This window comes from Panthera leo, chromosome B1 (assembly GCF_018350215.1).
Source record: "Panthera leo isolate Ple1 chromosome B1, P.leo_Ple1_pat1.1, whole genome shotgun sequence".
NCBI classification, from domain to species: Eukaryota; Metazoa; Chordata; class Mammalia; order Carnivora; family Felidae; genus Panthera; species Panthera leo.
The window spans coordinates 171,294,356-171,312,261 of NC_056682.1; the positions used below are offsets into that span (position 1 = coordinate 171,294,356).

General features: G+C 40.9%; 1 protein-coding gene across 1 annotated transcript in view; it reads right to left on the bottom strand.

The window, feature by feature from the left end:
• N4BP2 (NEDD4 binding protein 2) overlaps positions 1-17,906 on the bottom strand; it is a 154,209-nt gene that overhangs the window by 28,780 nt on the left and 107,523 nt on the right. The window lies entirely within an intron of this gene.

Genomic DNA, 17,906 nt, shown 5'->3' on the forward strand with positions numbered 1-17,906 from the left:
ACAGAAAAAAATTTCTGTGGCAGCTGAGAAGAAGGTTCACATTCGGATTTATGTGTTCAGGAGGGCTTAAGGAGACGACAGCTGGAATACCAATGGGGAAAGCAAGGGAAGAGTAGGGGTCCTGCTGCAAAGAATGGATCCTCTGAAAGAAAGCAAAAGCATCAAGGAAGACATGTGTGCCAGTCAGTTCCCTGCATCAGCAACTAGGTTGCTAGGCATGCGGACATAGCAGTGAGAGCAGTCTCCAGGAGACAGGAGAGGTAGAGCGTTTGCTATAAGCCTTTGGCGTACATGACTATTTCTGTCTTGAGGGCTGTAACTGAGTATTCCATGATGCAGTATTATTATTAAAATGCATTAAATGTACTAAATTACAGTAAATTGACTACATTGACTACATTGAATTGAAATTGGCAGGAGACCCAGTCATGGGTGTACAATACTTAAACTGGTTGTAGACGTTGAATTGCACTAATTACTTGAATATATTTGTCATAGATTTTCTTTTTCTACCTGGAAAAAGATGAATAATCCTTACACTATGCTAGACCAAGAGAAGTCTGACTCTATTTCACAATTAATCTAGCCAATTGCACATACTTTTCCTCTGGACGGTTGAAGATGGTGTGCGTTTTCGCTCCCCGTCCTGTATCTGCCCACTCTACGAACATGACACAATAACATGGTCTTATCGCTTTCAGCAGAATTGGCTAATTTAAACAGTTGGGTTTCGGGTAAATCTCCAGACCCTGCCTGAGCCTCTATCACAGTCCAAGCGGACAAGAGATTAACAAAGGCACGACCTTTCCTCCGAAAACACCCAGTTCCCCAAATTGCAAGTGAGGTACCCACTAACAAAAGACAGCCAACTGGGCTTCTGTGGTTTAAGGCTGTACAGGAAAAGGACTTATCTCCAAAGTCATCAGGGCCCAGATGTTCAGCTTCAGATAGGAAAACCTACATTTTACACTCGGAACCAAGCATATTACACACTCGCTACTGCCTTTCACCCCAAAAAACAGCCTGACTGGGCATCCAGTATTCACTGAGGGGCATCAGTTGGCCCCACACCAGTAACCATACTCTGGAGTTGGCCATATCAGTATTTACAACCGGCCTGCAGTTCTTGTACTGTGAAAGGAAACACGTGACTATAAACAAGTATTAAAGTAGAATTTTGAGAGACTGCTTTCCCAAATGGGAACTAACTCTGGCTTCACTTAAGAGAATGCAGCATTAAGGGCTTAGAACAGGAGTCATATATACTCTCCAGCCGCACACGTTTACTCAAGCTGAGGATTCAGTACTATAAAACTACACCCATCTCTGCCATCTTGCCCTCATTTTATCGATCAACTGGAGAGTCAGCATTTCTCTTTGGCAGCTAAATCCAGCATCAGCAATAATCAGAACTTTCTCAACCTCTGCAGGGCCTCCTCTACTGTACTGACAACCTCAGAGGCAAGAGTTCTTAATATGAGGACTCTGGACTACTAGGAGGCCATGGGTGGGTTTTAGAGGGCCCCCAAATCCTCTAAAATTATATGGCAAATGTACACGTTCCTGTATTTCTGTGCTTTTTCTCAAGAAGGCTTTTGGTTCTCAACAGATTCTCAAAGGAATTTGTGAGCAAAAAAATGATTAGGAAACACTGCTCTGAAGTGTAAGCCAATCAGTCCATGAAAAAACCCTGTTAAGTGGGGAATAGGATAGTTGGCAGGTGCACCCTTACACATCCAATAGACCCTGAGTTGTGCCTCCAGTGCTAAGAAGAGTTGTGATTTATTCTTGGTTTATCCTGCTATGTCCCAAGAGACTAGTGACCCTGGTGATAGGGAATGTGAAACATTTTTAAAGTAAAAGAATCACCTTCGGTATACAGAGGGGGCACGTGGCTCACTCAATAGGTTAAGCGTCTGACTTTGGCTCAGGTCATGACCTTGCTGTTCTGGAGTTCGAGTCCCGGTCGGGCTCTGTGCTGACAGCTCAGAGCCTGTAGCCTATTTCAGATTCTGTGTCTCGCTCTCTCTGCCCCTCTCCAACTCACGCTCTCTCTCTCTCTCTCTCTCTTTCAAAAATAAATAAGCATTTAAAAAAATTTTTAAGTTGGAAGAACTCAAGATATTAAAGGCTATTTGAGAGCTTCCTACAATCACTAAAGTCCTTCTAAAGCCAGGTGAAACAGATAATCTCAGTACCATAGCTCCTGTCCCTGTAATATCATTTACTTTTAATATGTTTATTTTGTGATATGTTGTTGTTAATGGCACATGTCTAAGTGTTATTACTATTTTGAGTGATAAAGTCCTATATATAGAGTACTACATTGCATCAAAAATCAGACTTTCTTTCTTTCTTTAATGTAATGTTATCATACACTGGGGCCCAAAATATTTTCCGGACACAGCCCCACTTATTCTACTCACGTTTATTCTTAGTTACCACCTTCCAGTGGTCTGAAATCGAATGTTTGTGGGTCCTAGACTCTCCCTATGACCATTCCTCTCTGTACCACCTGCTTGTAGTTCTCTTGTTCACAGCTGCTTCCAGTTGGTCCAAATGCCTGACAAAAATCGTTTCACAGTGGAAGGGAATTCGGTGGTACAAACTGTATTTCTTTAAGGAGTAGCATAAGTACACCTCCTGTTTTTAGTTTGTTTCTACAGATTCAATACAATAACTTGTCTCTTCTGGGCTTTCTCTGTTGTCATACCCCTTTATGTCATAAGCCCTTAGATCCTAAGCCTCAAGGTAATAGCCTCACCGCCCCCCCAACATACATACACACACACACACACGCACACACACACACATTGGTATACATTCCCTCGGCCAATCCAAACTATTACCTTTAATCTGGCAGTGTTGTTCAAAGTATGATCTGCAGACCATTTGTGTCAGAAGCTTTATGGCGTGGTAAGACTTGTTAAAAATGCATATTCCTGCCAACCCCAGACCAACTGAATCAGAATCCATGGAGGTGGAACCTAGGAAGTTGCATTTGTTAACATGACCCCCACATCCATCCAAGTGACCCTTAAATGAACTACAATTTGAGAACCCACGATTTAGAAGAATCATTTCCTCTCTGACTGGAGTGCTCTTGTTTTCAGATCTACACAGAACTGTTTTCACATCCATCATGTTCATCTCTGAAATCAGCATCTCCCTGTCTTTTCCTAAGAAATGCCCTCTCCTCTCTCTCTGGCCTTTGCCAGTTGGGTTTTTTTCCTCTGGGTTATTTCTCAGCTTCTGCAGTCTATGTTAGCAAGTCTTTAGTACCCATCCAGTCATTCCTTCCTCCTTCATGAGCTGCCCCAAAGAAACACCCTTAGGGGCGCCTGGGTGGCTCAGTCTGTTAAGCATCTGACTTCAGCTCAGGTCACGATCTCATGGTTCGTGGGTTCAAGTCCTGTGCTGGGCTCTGTGCTGACAGTGCAGAGGCTGGAGTCTGCTTTGGATTCTGTCTCTCTCTCTCTCTCTGCCCCTTCCCTACTTGCATGCTCTCTCTCTCTCTCTCTCCCTCTCAAAAATAAATAAACATTAAAAAAATTTTAAATAAAAAAAAAGAAAGCCCTTTAGCATCTACCACTCCAGACTGCCTCATCCAAACTCCCTTTACAATACCCTGCCCAGAGAATCATAGTACACATCTGCATGTCAAAGCCAAACCTCATCTGGTCCACAAAACTGCTCAGCCTTCCAGTTAAATGTTAAAACTACTTAAGATCACTTACTTACAGGCTTTCTCCACATTTTTAAAATGCACACACATCACGACTCCAATAAACAAAATAAAAACAAAATTCTATCATTTCACCATACTAACACACCAAATGCTTGCACTGTTTTACACTCACATTTAATCTTCATTCGTAACAAAATCAGAATGTAAGTGAGATTTTTCATCCTGTTTTTTTTAGTCCTGTTTTTCTAATTTAACACTATACCAATATATTTTCATATAACTACCATAGGTATTACCTTTAATGACTACAAAGTATTCCATGGGGTTAACGCTACCAGAACCATTATTGCTTAGTTAGGTTATTTTCTGATTCTGCTGTTATAAATGGTAATACAGTGAATGTGTTCCTGCATGTTATTTTTTCCTTCTTTGAATTATTTATTTAGAATAAATTCCCAGGGATAGAATTAAGAGATCAAAGTGTATGCGCGTTTTAATGGCTCTTGACACATTGCCAAGTTGCCATATTTGTATTTTACACAGTTCCTTGATGGCATGCTGATAAAATGTTTAACAGCCTCTCCTCAAAAAAAAAAAGTATAGGGAGCCTGATTTACGGTGCTCGCCAATTTTCATGGTGTAAATATTCCTACCATGGCCAGTTTCAAGCTACAAACTTGATGCAGAGTTGGAAAGAGATCCTCAGTAGCACACTATTATTGAAATAAGTTCAAGGACATAAATAATAGTAAAATGTAGTAAATAAAAAGGAAGTAATGAGTTTTGAGTATTTATTGCCTTTATTTTTAACATAACTTGTTTAACTGTGAGTTATAGAATTTAATTTTTCCTGGTGTCTGTGTTCAACAACTGGCTTGCAAAATTTCTGGAAATATTACAGGCAGCTCTTGCAAACAAATGCAGGCAGGCTCCCGCACACAGCTACAAATATCTCACTTGATATTTTGTAAGAGCATGGCTTTTTCTTTTCATCGAAGCCATTGAAAATTCACCCTATTCCCATCTGTTGTCACAAACAATAACCATGCTTTTAGGTTAGCAAGTTATGCAAATATATGATGAATAAAGCATAATGCAAAAAAAAAAAAAAAATAGAGCAGGAGGTCTATCTGAGTCAATTAATTCCACCCACCCTCCCCCAATTGGGACAATACTCTCTTTGTGGACTCATTTACTAGTGTTTTTTCACGGGGTCACCTATAGCAACTACTCAATTATTTATTAACTCGAACAATGACTGACTAGATGACTATACTCAGTTCTCATGGCAAATGTGATGAGAACCATACTGCATGTTACTTAACCACTCTCTTCCTTGGTTTTCTTTTCTACGAAATGGGGAAGAGGTCATTGCTGACTACAGTTTTACAAGAAACTAAATGTAGAGATAAGAAGACTCCAATTTATGCTCTAAGAAGCAATTGAGCGTTCTGTAATACTTTGAAATTTTCTTCCAAACGTAATTCATTAGCGTTGTTTTACTGGAAAAGAGAAATGGAAGAATGATTTGGCACTTTCTCCCTTGAAAGCAAATTCCTTTCTTTGGGCTTTCCCTGAGTAATAATGAACAGCCTCCATGTGTATTTAACACTATAGAATTTTGAAAGTGGCACCCTACCACTTGAGCGTTAAAAATGTAAATATGGTTGATGAAAACTCTAAACATGCTCACACCTTTAACTCTGTCAACCCATCCCCAGGAATTCTCCTAAGAAATAAATTCAAAACAACAGAAATTACTTGTGTCGAGATTAATCACAACAGTGGGAGGATCATTTTGCACCATTTCAGCACTTACGTAACTTACCATCTTGGTGCCTGGTGCCCCAGTAGAAGAGTTCTGGATTAATGATTCTCAGATGCTCACCTATAGAGCAACTGCCTCCAGGCCACCTGGGGGAAAGGGTTTGTATTGATTATCACACAGATTCCTGGACTAAATCTCAGGGCTTCTATGTGATACCTGGGAAGTGCTAGTTTTTTAAAAACTCCCCAAGTGGTTTTGATGTCCAGCCAGCTTTAGGAACTATAATTCCAGGCCAGAACCAAACAAATCACATTATCTCTGAACAACTGTCCACATCCAGGGAACAGTACATCTTCTTAAGCAAAATACCAAGAGGTTGCTTGGGACTTCAAGCAGCTGTTTGAGTCAAATGATTTAAAAGCCACGTAGGAGGAGCCTTTGTTTCTGGCACGAACCTGCCTCTATTCACCCTTTCCATCTCAGATGCCCTCCTTTGCACTCCCCATCCCAGCACCCACCACTGTCATGCTCCCCTTTCGCACCCTATCGTGACTTGGGCCCACCCCTTTGCATACACAAAACCCCAAATCTTCCTCCCTTTTGTTATTAGTGGGGCTCTAGAAGGGAAACAATATTACTATTTGACCAAGGTAATCTGCACATATAATTGAGAAATCCCTTGCATAATGAACATATTGGCCATATTTGCATTTTTTAAAAGGGGGCTTACTAACCTCCCCCCCCCAAAAAAAAACTCTCTAGTTTGGAGAGTGGAACGAGCAAGCAAGACGTTTTTCAATCTTAGCTTTCACCCACACCCAAGCATCTAGAATCCAGATAAGTGCTTTGGGTACTCCTTGTCAAAATGGTCACAACGTTTGAATAGAAATGGTTTTTGGCTATGTCTTGCTAGCACTAAAATTAGAATACAATAAAATTAAAAATAATTTAATTTAAGCTGGCCAAGGAAGGAGAGTCACTCTCTGCCTCTAATGCCAAACACCTCTAAAATTCCACCCAAAGCATTCAGGAAGCAACATCAGCCACAGATGCCCACAAATAACACAGCAGTCACTCAGATAGTTGTCCTATAAGTCTGACAATCAGATATGGAACGGCTTAAAAGATCAGTTTCTGGGGCACCTGGGTGGCTCAGTCGGTTGAGCATCCGACCTAGGCTCAGGTTCATGATCTCACGGTCTGCGGGTTCAAGCCCCGCATCAGGCTCTGTGCTGACAGCTCAGAGCCTGGAGCCTGCTTCGGATTCTGTGTCTCCCTCTCTCTCTGCCCCTCCCCAGTGCTCACACTCTGTCTCTCTCTGTCTTTCAAAAATAAATGAAAACATCAAAAATTTTTTTTTAAAAATCAGTTTCAAATCTTGTTTTCCTTTTTTCATATATATTATTGCTATAAAACAGACTACCCCATGCCTATTCCATACTTGGTGCTCAAAAGATATTAATTTCCAGCCTTCACCCATCAGCCCCATTTTCCTTTGAAAGGAGCACCGGCATTAAAAGAGTTACTTTGCAGTTATCTCGTTCCCAGCCAGACACCATATCATCTTCACTCTCGTGTCCCCAGCCAAGTCTTAGTAACAATCATAATAGCTACATTTCTTCAGAGTTTATTTTATGCCAGGCACTAAGCTAAATGCTGCACACATTTATATTTCATTTTTATCCTTACAACAACTCTGACATAGGTATTTTCAGTTATTGGAGCTACTTTACAGATTTTTGTTTTTAATCTGAGGATTGAAGAAGTGAAGTAAGGTGTCCTAGGTTCCCACAGCTCAGAAGCAATAACACCAGGTTCAGCACAAGATAATCTGGCTCCAAAAGTCTGGATTCTTATTCACCATACTGTAGTTTTGCTATTATATGGATGCAAATATTTCACACTTCAGAAGAAAAAAAAAAGTGCTCCAAATCATTAGGACAAAAACACCAGCAGATCCATAGCATCTCAGTCAGACATGTGAAGGAAGTAACACATATTTCATGGAGTTTTTGGGTTGGCTTTTGAAGACTATAGGCTTGCTTGGTCAACCAAATCATTCTCCTAAGAGGAAGGCCACTTTAATACTTGATGATTGACCTGTAGTAACCAGAAATGGAGGTCTTACAGGATCCCTGAGCCACACAAACCTTTCCTAGCATAAATGGTATGGTAAAGGAAGACAGTAAAAGGAAGGCAAGTAGAAGATAAAAAGTAGTCCCAAAATGAAAAGACTCAGGGATCTCTGGGCTCCCACTCACCTGGAATTCTGTGAGTGCTATGAAAGCTCAGAAAAGGAGCCTAATGGCATAAGAAGACTAGAAAACTATTGAATGGAGTCAGTTCTGTTCAGCAGCCTCTCAAGGTCCTCTATAACTTGTCTACACCTGAATTTTCCAAGCTTATTTCCTGCCAATATGTAAAACAAATTTTCCTCTTTTGAGGGCCAGTCTCCTCAACTGGACTGCTCATCTCGTCAGTCTCACCTCTGTGCCTTTGCCCACACAATCCTCCCATGTGAATTAGCCTCCACATTCTCCATCTACTCAAATCTCATGTTTTTCCAAAGCCATGTCTTCCAGACCATTCTCGCTTACCCTCAAACCCCCTTTCTTGGAACTCTTATAACTTACCACCCATGTAACCCCAGTCATCACTCAATTCCCCTCTGAATTTTACCTCTTGCCATGACTACTAGATTATATGTTCCTTTGGATAGAGACTTCCTTATATTTTTCTTATATCCTCCACAGCACCAGCTCGGAACCAATAAATGATTATTGACTAGTTGTTGCTTGCTTGAATATTTCAATGGCAACTTTCATTTAGTGAAGTACCTTAAACTAGTGATTTCTCTACCTTCATTTAGCTATAACCCAGGCTATTGATGGTACCTCATAGCATGTCCCCAAATCAAACCACCTCAAAAGCTAAATTTAATTTAATTCAATTTAATTTAAAAATAAATACTTATGGCTTCATATACCACTTGTAGGAAGAGGACTCAAGCATTGGCAATAGGTGAAACAGACAAGCTAGAAATTCCAGCTCCAAATCCACATCATCTGGATTTGGGTTGGTTTCTTTTTTGATTTAGAACGTTTTAAAGCTCTTATTTATACAACTGAGAGGATCTTTAAGTTTACTTATCAAACATAGGGTGATATTTCAACTACCCAAATATTTGAACTCAGTCATAGTCAATAATAAACATATGAATTCTCTAAGAGAATATCTGAATAACCAAAAACCAACTATTATAACTTGTAAAGTTTCAAAAATGATATGCATCTTTTTAGGATGGTGCGTGGCGGGGCGGGGGGATTGGATACCAGGGCAAGTCCCCGTTCCCCTATAATATGGTACCATACTTTACAACTATAGAAAAAGATAATTACTGTGTTTAGCCTAGAGTAAAGCTAAATACATTGGAGAGATTTCTTTTGACACCGAGGAACTATTTTTAAAGAAGCAAAAGTCTTACCTGTTGTAGAATGCCAAAGAAATTTCTTTACACCAAAATGACGGACTCCGGAAGTTAATTTGTTCAGTGCAGGTAAGTAAAAGCAAAAGCTGCCCAAGCGCTGTTATAAATTCCTCTGGGATCAACTTTTCCTTCCTCCCCAAGGATATAGCTGATTCACACTGGAAGAACCAAAACTATAAGAGTTGAGCTGATAGAGAATCCAACCCAAGATGGTTGGGTTTAATGTGCGTGGTGACTGAGGTGGCAGGAACAATCCGAATGTGACAATAGAGATTAGCAAGTTCCTGTGCATAAGTCAATTTCCTGTAGCTGGCTCCTCTGAAGAGGGGATTTCATTTGTGTGGGTTTATGAGCGTGTGTGTGTGTGTGTGCGCGCGCGCGCGTGCGCGCGTGCGCGCACATGCATTTCTCTCCATGACAATATGAAAACTTTCCCAGATAAGAGGCTTTTCCATTTCCCACCAACACAACACCTACGTAAAACTGAGGAAAGGAAGAGTGAAAAACCAAGATGATTCCTTAAGGAAATGAAATAAAGCAGAAGAAAGGAGAAAACAAATGTCCACTCCTCTAACCGGTCTTAGTTAATTTAAGCTTAGGAAAAAAGTACCTTAGAACATAAACGTCAACTTGGTGAACATACTAACTGTGGAGGGAAAACAGTAGGTGGATGGTTTGCTTTGATTTATTAATAACTATCAAATAATAATTTAGAAAGAACTGACTCAGCCATATCGAAAGCTCAAGCAGCCCCACAATGAATTTATCCTTTTTTGGACCAGCACCTGTGTTATGAGGTAGGTGACTGAGTTGTTTTCAGACTCCTCACAGTTTCATTATCTGCCTCCAAACACAAATTTACTTGTTTTGTCCTTCTGTGCAATCCAGGTGTTGAGACCATCTGCATTTAGATTATGGTGAAGTTGCCTAGACCAACAAATTTAACTTTCATGATGTGCTCACGATCCCCCATGCCTCCAGTCTCTGGATAGTCATAAATGCTACTGCCCAGGGTGAAATCTTGGTCAGAATATCTACATGCCATAAAGATAAAGTCAACTCCATTCAAGTCAACAAATAGCTATGGAGCCCCGCTATGTGTAAGATTCAGTGCCGGGTGCTGGAGTAGGGTGGGAACACAAAGATGAACAAGTTGGAATCTCTCACTCACAATGGTCAAAATCAAATAAAGGAGGACACAGACATAAAAGAGATGCTCCAAATGAGGATTTATTTATAGATCTCACTTGAAAAAATCCTGGCACACAGGGGTCAGGGAAGAGGAAAGTGTGTGGAACCATTTTGGCAGTAAAATAGCCACTGAGCATCAATATGGATTCTCTCATAATATTCCAGGGAGCCTCACTGGCTTCCAGGAGGCCCCACAGAACAGTAGTATTATTTGAGGGTCATCCTCATCACTGTAGACTCAGAATCCTGTTATGCACCTGACACTGTACAAAGACCAAGAAGAAAAGCACAAAGACCAAGACAGATATATTTTCTGTCCTCACAGCACCTATGTCTTAATTGAGGGGTGGAGGATGAGGGACAAAAACATTCAAATATATGCAACAGTTACAAATTGTAGTGATTATTACAAAGGAATCAGGGAAGAAGGTGAGCTGGAGAGCGTGACAATGTCTGTGTCCTAGAGGTGGCCAAGGAGGGCCTCTGTAAGAAGCTAACATTTAAGCTGAGACCTACAGCCGTGATTCTCCGTCCTGGCTAAAAATTAGAATCATCTGAGAAGCTTTTAAAAAATACCAGTACCTAGGCTCCACCCCTGGAGATTTCAGTTTAATTTGTCTCATTTGGATCCTGGGTATTAATAAGACACACACACACACACACACACACACACACACACACACCCTCAATCATTCTAATGTGCCGCTACTGCTCTAATGATGAGAAAGAGGGGTGTGGAGAGAAAAGGAGGAAGGACATTCCGAGCAGAGATAATTTATATGTCCAAAGTCCCTGATGAAGGAAAGAGTTTGCTGTGTTCAAGGGAGTGGAAGAGGATTAATATGTCTAGTGTTCAGCAGTGGCAGGAATAAACAGTGCAAGACGGGCATTCTCAGAGAGGGACACTAAGCCCATAAGAGACCCTTACATGAACGTAAGTGTCCATTTATTAATGTGCACTAAGAACTCAATCTGCCGGGTGAGATCCTTGAGCTCTCTGATGAGTATATTATCTCCTTCTAGAAAATTCTCCGTGGAAAGCCAGATCACCGCCATGATATTATTAGATAAGTAGAATATATAACTTGTGGATACCTTAGTTACTTACCTCTGGTTTTGTTCATCGAAAGATTTAGGGCAGCTTATAAGGATACATATACCTTAGCAAGATAAAACCAATTGAAAATAAGAAATGAAAAGATGAGGCCAAGAAAAATGAAGACAAAGATTCTAAAACCAGAGGTGAGGTTGATACAGAAACGATATGCCATGTGGTGCTAAGCTTTTAAGCAACCATATGAAATAACAAATTCTTCCACATAAAAAATTGAGTGCCCCTCAATAAAAATGACTATTTCTGAGACTAAAGAGAAACGCAGCCCCTGAATTCTCATAGAGAGGACATAATGGCTGAAATGAAACACCGTCTTTACGCTAAACACAGCCAATGACAAGTTTTGCAAGGTGGTTCCTTACATTGCTTCTCGGTGCAGGCTGATTTCATCTCCTGAAACACTTGACTAAAAGCAATCCCAGGGTGCAAGTAGGGGAGGGTGTGCCGGAAGGGGGTGGTTAATACAGGGTGCACTATCCCCGGGCACTGCTATGAGGTGCCAAATTAGTGCAGAGATGAAGATCAATTTCAGATTTCCTTCAGAAAATTGGGGATAGAAGAGTTTTCTCATCCAAGCTTCTAAAAGAATCGGGGCAGCAGTGACTTCAAAATTGGTCATACTTGCAGCAAGAGACCTAGGGGTTTTCTGTGTCCCCATTTCCTTTGAGAAAGTGGAGGAGTCGGGCAGGGACAGTGGCCTGCATGGACAACCCCCCTCCACCTGCAGGAGAAGGTGAGGCAAGACTCTGCCCTTTGAGACACAAAGCAAGAGGTGCCATAAGCATGAGGCCTCAGGCCTTGTGCATTTTTCCACAAAAGGGCACGCATACTCCCAGGGTCAGGCCACGTGGGGTGTGTCTGCGGGTCCAAGCACTCCCGTCGAATCCTGGACGGTGCTGGGAAGGGCATTGCTGGGTCTGGCTGCAAGACTGCCCTTTCCCGCTTGGCTCCCTGGCTGACCCCTCTTCTTCTGATGGACTGGCTCACTCTGTGTGTGTAATTTGTCGTTTCCGGTGTTCTCATATAGGCGTTGTGCTTCCTCCTGTTCTTGACGTGAGAAACAGTTTCTCCTAATGTCTCTCCCACACCTCTAATCTTCACATAGAGTTTAATCCCAGACGGTATTTTCGTGGTAAGGGTGGGAGGGGGTTGGGGAGAGCTATCTAACTTTCTTCCTTTCCTAGATATCTCTCTTTTTGTTCTGTCCCAATCTCTCTTTTTCTCTCTTTCTCCCCCTCATTCTGTTAATAGACAGGGATACTGTTGGGGGTGGAAGCAAATGACTTAAAATACACATATATACCACACATCCACAGACACACACACATCCAAACCTCTCAGGGCGTCAGTTCTGATGACTTGGGCCCAAGGTGGGGGAAATCCTGGGGAATTCAGCTATGGGTATGGGCCTCCTAGCAGGGAACAGACCCTATTATAAGCCATATTCCAGGAACTCACCTCCCATGAGCTCCCATACCACCCATGTTGACATTGCCAGAGCCCTCACCAACAGTCTTATAAAGTCTAGTACTGAGGCCCTTGAGCCCTATGGCCTGGCCTTGTGCACTGGTGTATCTTAGGCACTGAAAAGTCATGCAAGAACCATTTGCTGAACAATAGACTGATTCTCTCATCTAATCCTCACGATGACTCTATGTGGTAAACATTTTAAAATATGTTTTACAGACAAGGAGACCTCAGCTGGCTAAATGAAACTCTATGGCCTATGAAAAGGTGACAAAAGTTTTACCCCATCCAGGTGTCCTGGCTCTTTACGCCAATAGAGAGAGCTGGGCCACTGAGGGGAGGGAGATTCAGCCAGAGCCCCCAGGCCACGGGTCCATTTTTCCTCTTTTGGGTACCCCTCCTCTGAGATTCCCAGGCAAACACAATCCGCTTAAGGTCAAGACTTGCTTTCTCAAAACACCTTCATTTGAAATGCCCTCTGATATGGCAGAAGAATAGTTTATTTTCTCTTTAACAGTCTCCTAAGAACAAAGGCCTCTTTTATTGAGGATTTTTAAATAATAAGACAAATGTCTGTATACCCTGAACTCAGGCATAAGTGGTATTTTTGCCCATTGCAAACACGTTTTGCCATTTATTCCCAAGAGGACTCTTAATGACAATGGTAATCGTAATGTATAGTAAAATCTTGGAGACCTTGCGATATCAATCATTTACTAAATTATTTCTGCCCTTGGTTAGTAAGATGCCTCTCCTTCTTCTTACTATTAGCTTATTAACTGAAATGATTTAGATGTAGTGGGTAGCTTTTAATGTTTACACAGACCCTCATCTGTGATATGCCACCTAATAAGATAAAATATTTCAGTGGGTTCTGAAGATGGATATAGGTACTAAAACCTTGTCTGAATGCTTTGAAACCCAGGGCATTGGTCATACTGTAATTATTTTTACCCAGCTCCCCACTGCGTGATAACTGTATTAAACCAAAACACGTATCCTTCTGATTGAGAGATTTCATGATGGGGATTGCAAAATGTTAGCCCTTCATAAAATAAAGAGGTTAATTCTGATGTATAATACATCAGTGTAAAATACATTCATAGAAAATACCCTTTAAAATTCTACATATTAAAATATCTTAGGAACGCCACAGGCTAGAAATCACATGAACAATTTCTTCCTTGCACATTTTAACTCGTTATAAACAACAGCCACCTTAACCAGATAAGAATATCGTTTCAAACATCTTCTAGCTTCTCTCTTATTGCCATAACCATAAAGACTATCATTTCCCCGCCGTTCTTCCCATCATCTATCTTCTCTTTAACTGTTTTAATGCAACATGCTGCTTTTTGTGTTAGTGAATATTAGGTTCTCCGGATTCTCAACTGCCATTTTTATCCTGGTCTGTTTGCCCTGTGTAACTGTGTTTATCTAGCAAACATTTACATCCTGGTTCTTTTTATTGCAAAGCCATAATTCATAACAATGCAGGGTCTTGTTGCAGAAGATGATAGCACCCAAAGTAATCATTCAAGCTGTGGCTCTAAAGTTATGGTACTTTTTTTTTTTTTTAACTGTTGGAACAGAGCTAATGTAGTCAAATGACCATTATCCTGCAAAGCAGTCACTTGGTAGTTGATGCACTTTTCCGACATTGCAGGCATTAGTCAAAGCGCTTTTAGAAACGTTTACAATATCCTCCTGACACGGTTTAACAAACTACAAAAGAAAACCAAAATCACTACCCTCTGTTCACAACGTGTTTTTAACTCCAAATATAATCTGGCTTGGTCACCCACCTTATCCACTGGCTGAAGCTCCAAAGGGCTGTCTCCCAAAATCAAATCCACCTGAAAAGGACAAAGATTTGCTATCATTGAAGAAACTTAAAAGAATGTGCCTCGGGTTCAGAGCAAATCCAGAAGAGGAGCTTGAGACATGATGTAAGAGCAGTGTCTTTGGGTCAAGTGCATAAACTCCCATGGGACCCCTGCAAAGGGCGCAACATTCACTCTGATGCAGAAATTCTGGTTTGTTTAAAAAAGAGGAAGAAGGCCATCACTGCTTCTTCTCACATTCATATTTTACTCGTTGCCTTGATAGGGATCTTCAGTTTGGGCACAAACATCACAGGGTAACTGCAACTCAGCACACCTGCTCGGAGCGGGGGTTGCAAACGTTTCAGTTATAAAACAGAGACCAGTGAGTGCTAACTTGCCATCTCTTCAAAATAACAGATCTCCTGCACAGTTCTGGAGGGAACAGGTTGAAGTCTGTACCCAAAGGTAATCTGACATTTTGGAGAAAGTATAAATTTGAATTAAGACAAAGAAAGATTCAAATTCCATCTCCATTTAATTGCAAGGATACGGCCCTAGTTGTCCCAACTGGAAAATAGATATAATAAGAACTATCTTGGAAGGATTTTTATAAAAAAGCTGTAAAGTCCTTGAAATGTAGGAGACACAAATTAACATGGTAGCTATTATTTTTTTTAAAATTTTTTTAACGTTTATTTATTTTTGAGACAGAGAGAGACAGAGCATGAACGGGGGAGGGTCAGAGAGAGGGAGACACAGAATCGGAAGCAGGTTCCAGGCTCTGAGCCATCAGCCCAGAGCCCGTCGCGGGGCTTGAACTCACGGAGTGCGAGATCATGACCTGAGCTGAAGTGGGATGCTTAACTGACTGAGCCACCCAGGCGCCTCAACATGGTGGCTATTATTAGCCACTCTTGTTTTGGACTTTTGCCTTCTGGAATTTTTTCCTCCATCTCTATCCCCTCTTTGAATAACAAGTGTTAATTTTCATAATTTGAGAAGCTTTGCCAGTGCCCAAATTCTGATTGAATAAAGTCATACAAGCTTACACATCATGGATAGGATTCTAATATCATGTGTTTATTGTCTCAACAGTTTAAAAGGATCTAGAATTTTTTAAAAGTAATCTCTGCTCCCAACGTGGGGCTCCCAAGATCGAGTCACATGCTCTACCAGCTGAGCCAATCAGGTGCCCCAAGGATGTAGAAATTTTAAAATCAAGTTGTTAATGGTGCTTTATTTTTTATGTGTAATCAAAACAATCACAGAATCTTCAGACATGCCTTCTGAGGTCATCTGTTCATCCACTACACTGTTCACTCACCTAAGATAAGTGAAATTTTTCCTTTCTTGTCTCATTCAACAAATATTTATTGAACACTAGCTATAATATTCATTAAGCACTGTGCTAGGCCCTCAGAAGACAGCAGGGAACAATAACAACCACAAAAATAGCCTGGTCTTATGAGTTTGCATCTACTGGAGAGACAAGCAATGAACATAATTTAGTAATATAGTATGTTACAGTGTGCTAATTACTAAGAAGAAAAAGCAGGAAAGAGGGATAGAAAGCTTGGGCAAGATGCATATTCAAATAGGAAGGTTAAGAAAGACCTCAGCCAGAAGAAGAGGGAGGTAAAGTCTGTTTTTTAAAATATCCAATAGTGATTTTAATGTTTAATGGTCCTTAACATCAGCATACGTCCTCAGGTTTGATGAGACTTTGCCTTCTGCTCACCGTTGGAAGACTTGCTTCCTCATGTGCCCACTTTGGCAAGGGGGATCTGACTGCCCAGCTCTGGGAGACAGCCCTCCCAGACTGGAAGGGAGGACTTGTGGGTACTCTCCTCTCAGCTCCAACCCTCCACTTTGCTTACTTCTCCTCCTTTCTGCCCTGAGTCTCTCCTCTGAATCCTTGTAAGTCATTTTGTGATGGACTGCTGACATCTAGAGAGAAATATGACCAAAGCCAAACACCTAGTAGAAAAATCCAAGGTGGTAGGAGCTTTTTAAGACAGTGTCACAAAGCTGCCTTGTCCTTCAGCTTGCTATTCTCTGCTCCCATGACCTTTTTAACCAACTCATAATAATAATAATGATGGTCACACTGACCCACCATTTATTGAGCATTTAACATGTGCCAGTTAAGCACTTTATACACATTTTTTTTTTTTTTACTTAATCATCCCAACAAGTATGAGGTAGGTACCATCATTATCCCCATTTGCAGAGGAGGAAACCAAGGCACAGAAAGCTTAAGTATCTGGTTCAAGATTGCTCAGGCAATAAATGGCATGGCCTGATTCTATAAACCATTTTTGCAATGGTAGCCAGTTGAATTTTGCCAATATCTTTAGTACCCTTATCGACAGTATACAGCTATATCATTTAAATGTTGGTTATTAGGAAGGTCTCCCATTCCAGGCGGATATGCCAATCTCCCAGCCTATTTGCCTGAATTTCACATGGCTTACTGAAGAAGACAGATTTTCTTTTTTTTTTTTTATTTTTTTTTAATGTTTATTTATTTTTGACAGAGAGAGAGAGAGACAGAGCGTGAGCGGGGGAAGGGCAGAGAGACAGGGAGACACAGCATCCGAAGCAGGCTCCAGGCTCTGAGCCCGACGCGGGGCTCAAACTTACAGACCACAAGATCATGACCTGAGCTGAAGTTGGACACTCAACCGACTGAGCCACCCAGGCGCCCCAAGAAGACTGATTTTCAAAAGTCATCATTATTCTCATCCCCCCCAAAAAATATCTGAAATATTTTCCTTCACCCTCTCCCTGTGCCTTGTGCTCTTAAAGAATGGTTGTTTCCTTTGTCTTTTTTTTCTAAGATGCCTCTCATTTCCTCTTAGTGTATGGCATGAATGCTAGACATAGTCATTTTTAGATGCTATTTTTATTAGCTATTACCACTATACAAGTAGGCCAGAGGAATTTCAGCCACTATTGAATAATGGTACTGACAATGTGAAGGACAAGTGTAAAAATGGCTCCATATGCACTACTGAATACAGTTCTGGAAGCTGTTAACAGATATATACTGATTTATAGAAGAGGCACATTACTGTCTTCTGAAAATTACACAAAACTAGAATTGATAGGGCTTATCAGTTCATAATTTGATCAGGTGGCTCTCTTAAATGAATAAAATGGATCGTACAGGAACAAATAACAAACACAAGGAATTCAGGGCATGTTATGGGTTGAAAATAAAATGACCAGTGGTATTTTAATTACATAGAGCAGTTTAAAATTTTGTTTGCACAAATGCCCAGTTTGTGTGTAGATTTGGCTTTAGATGAATGTAATTTCATGTTTTCCGTTTTCCTTTTTGTTTTAAGATTCTATGCACACAT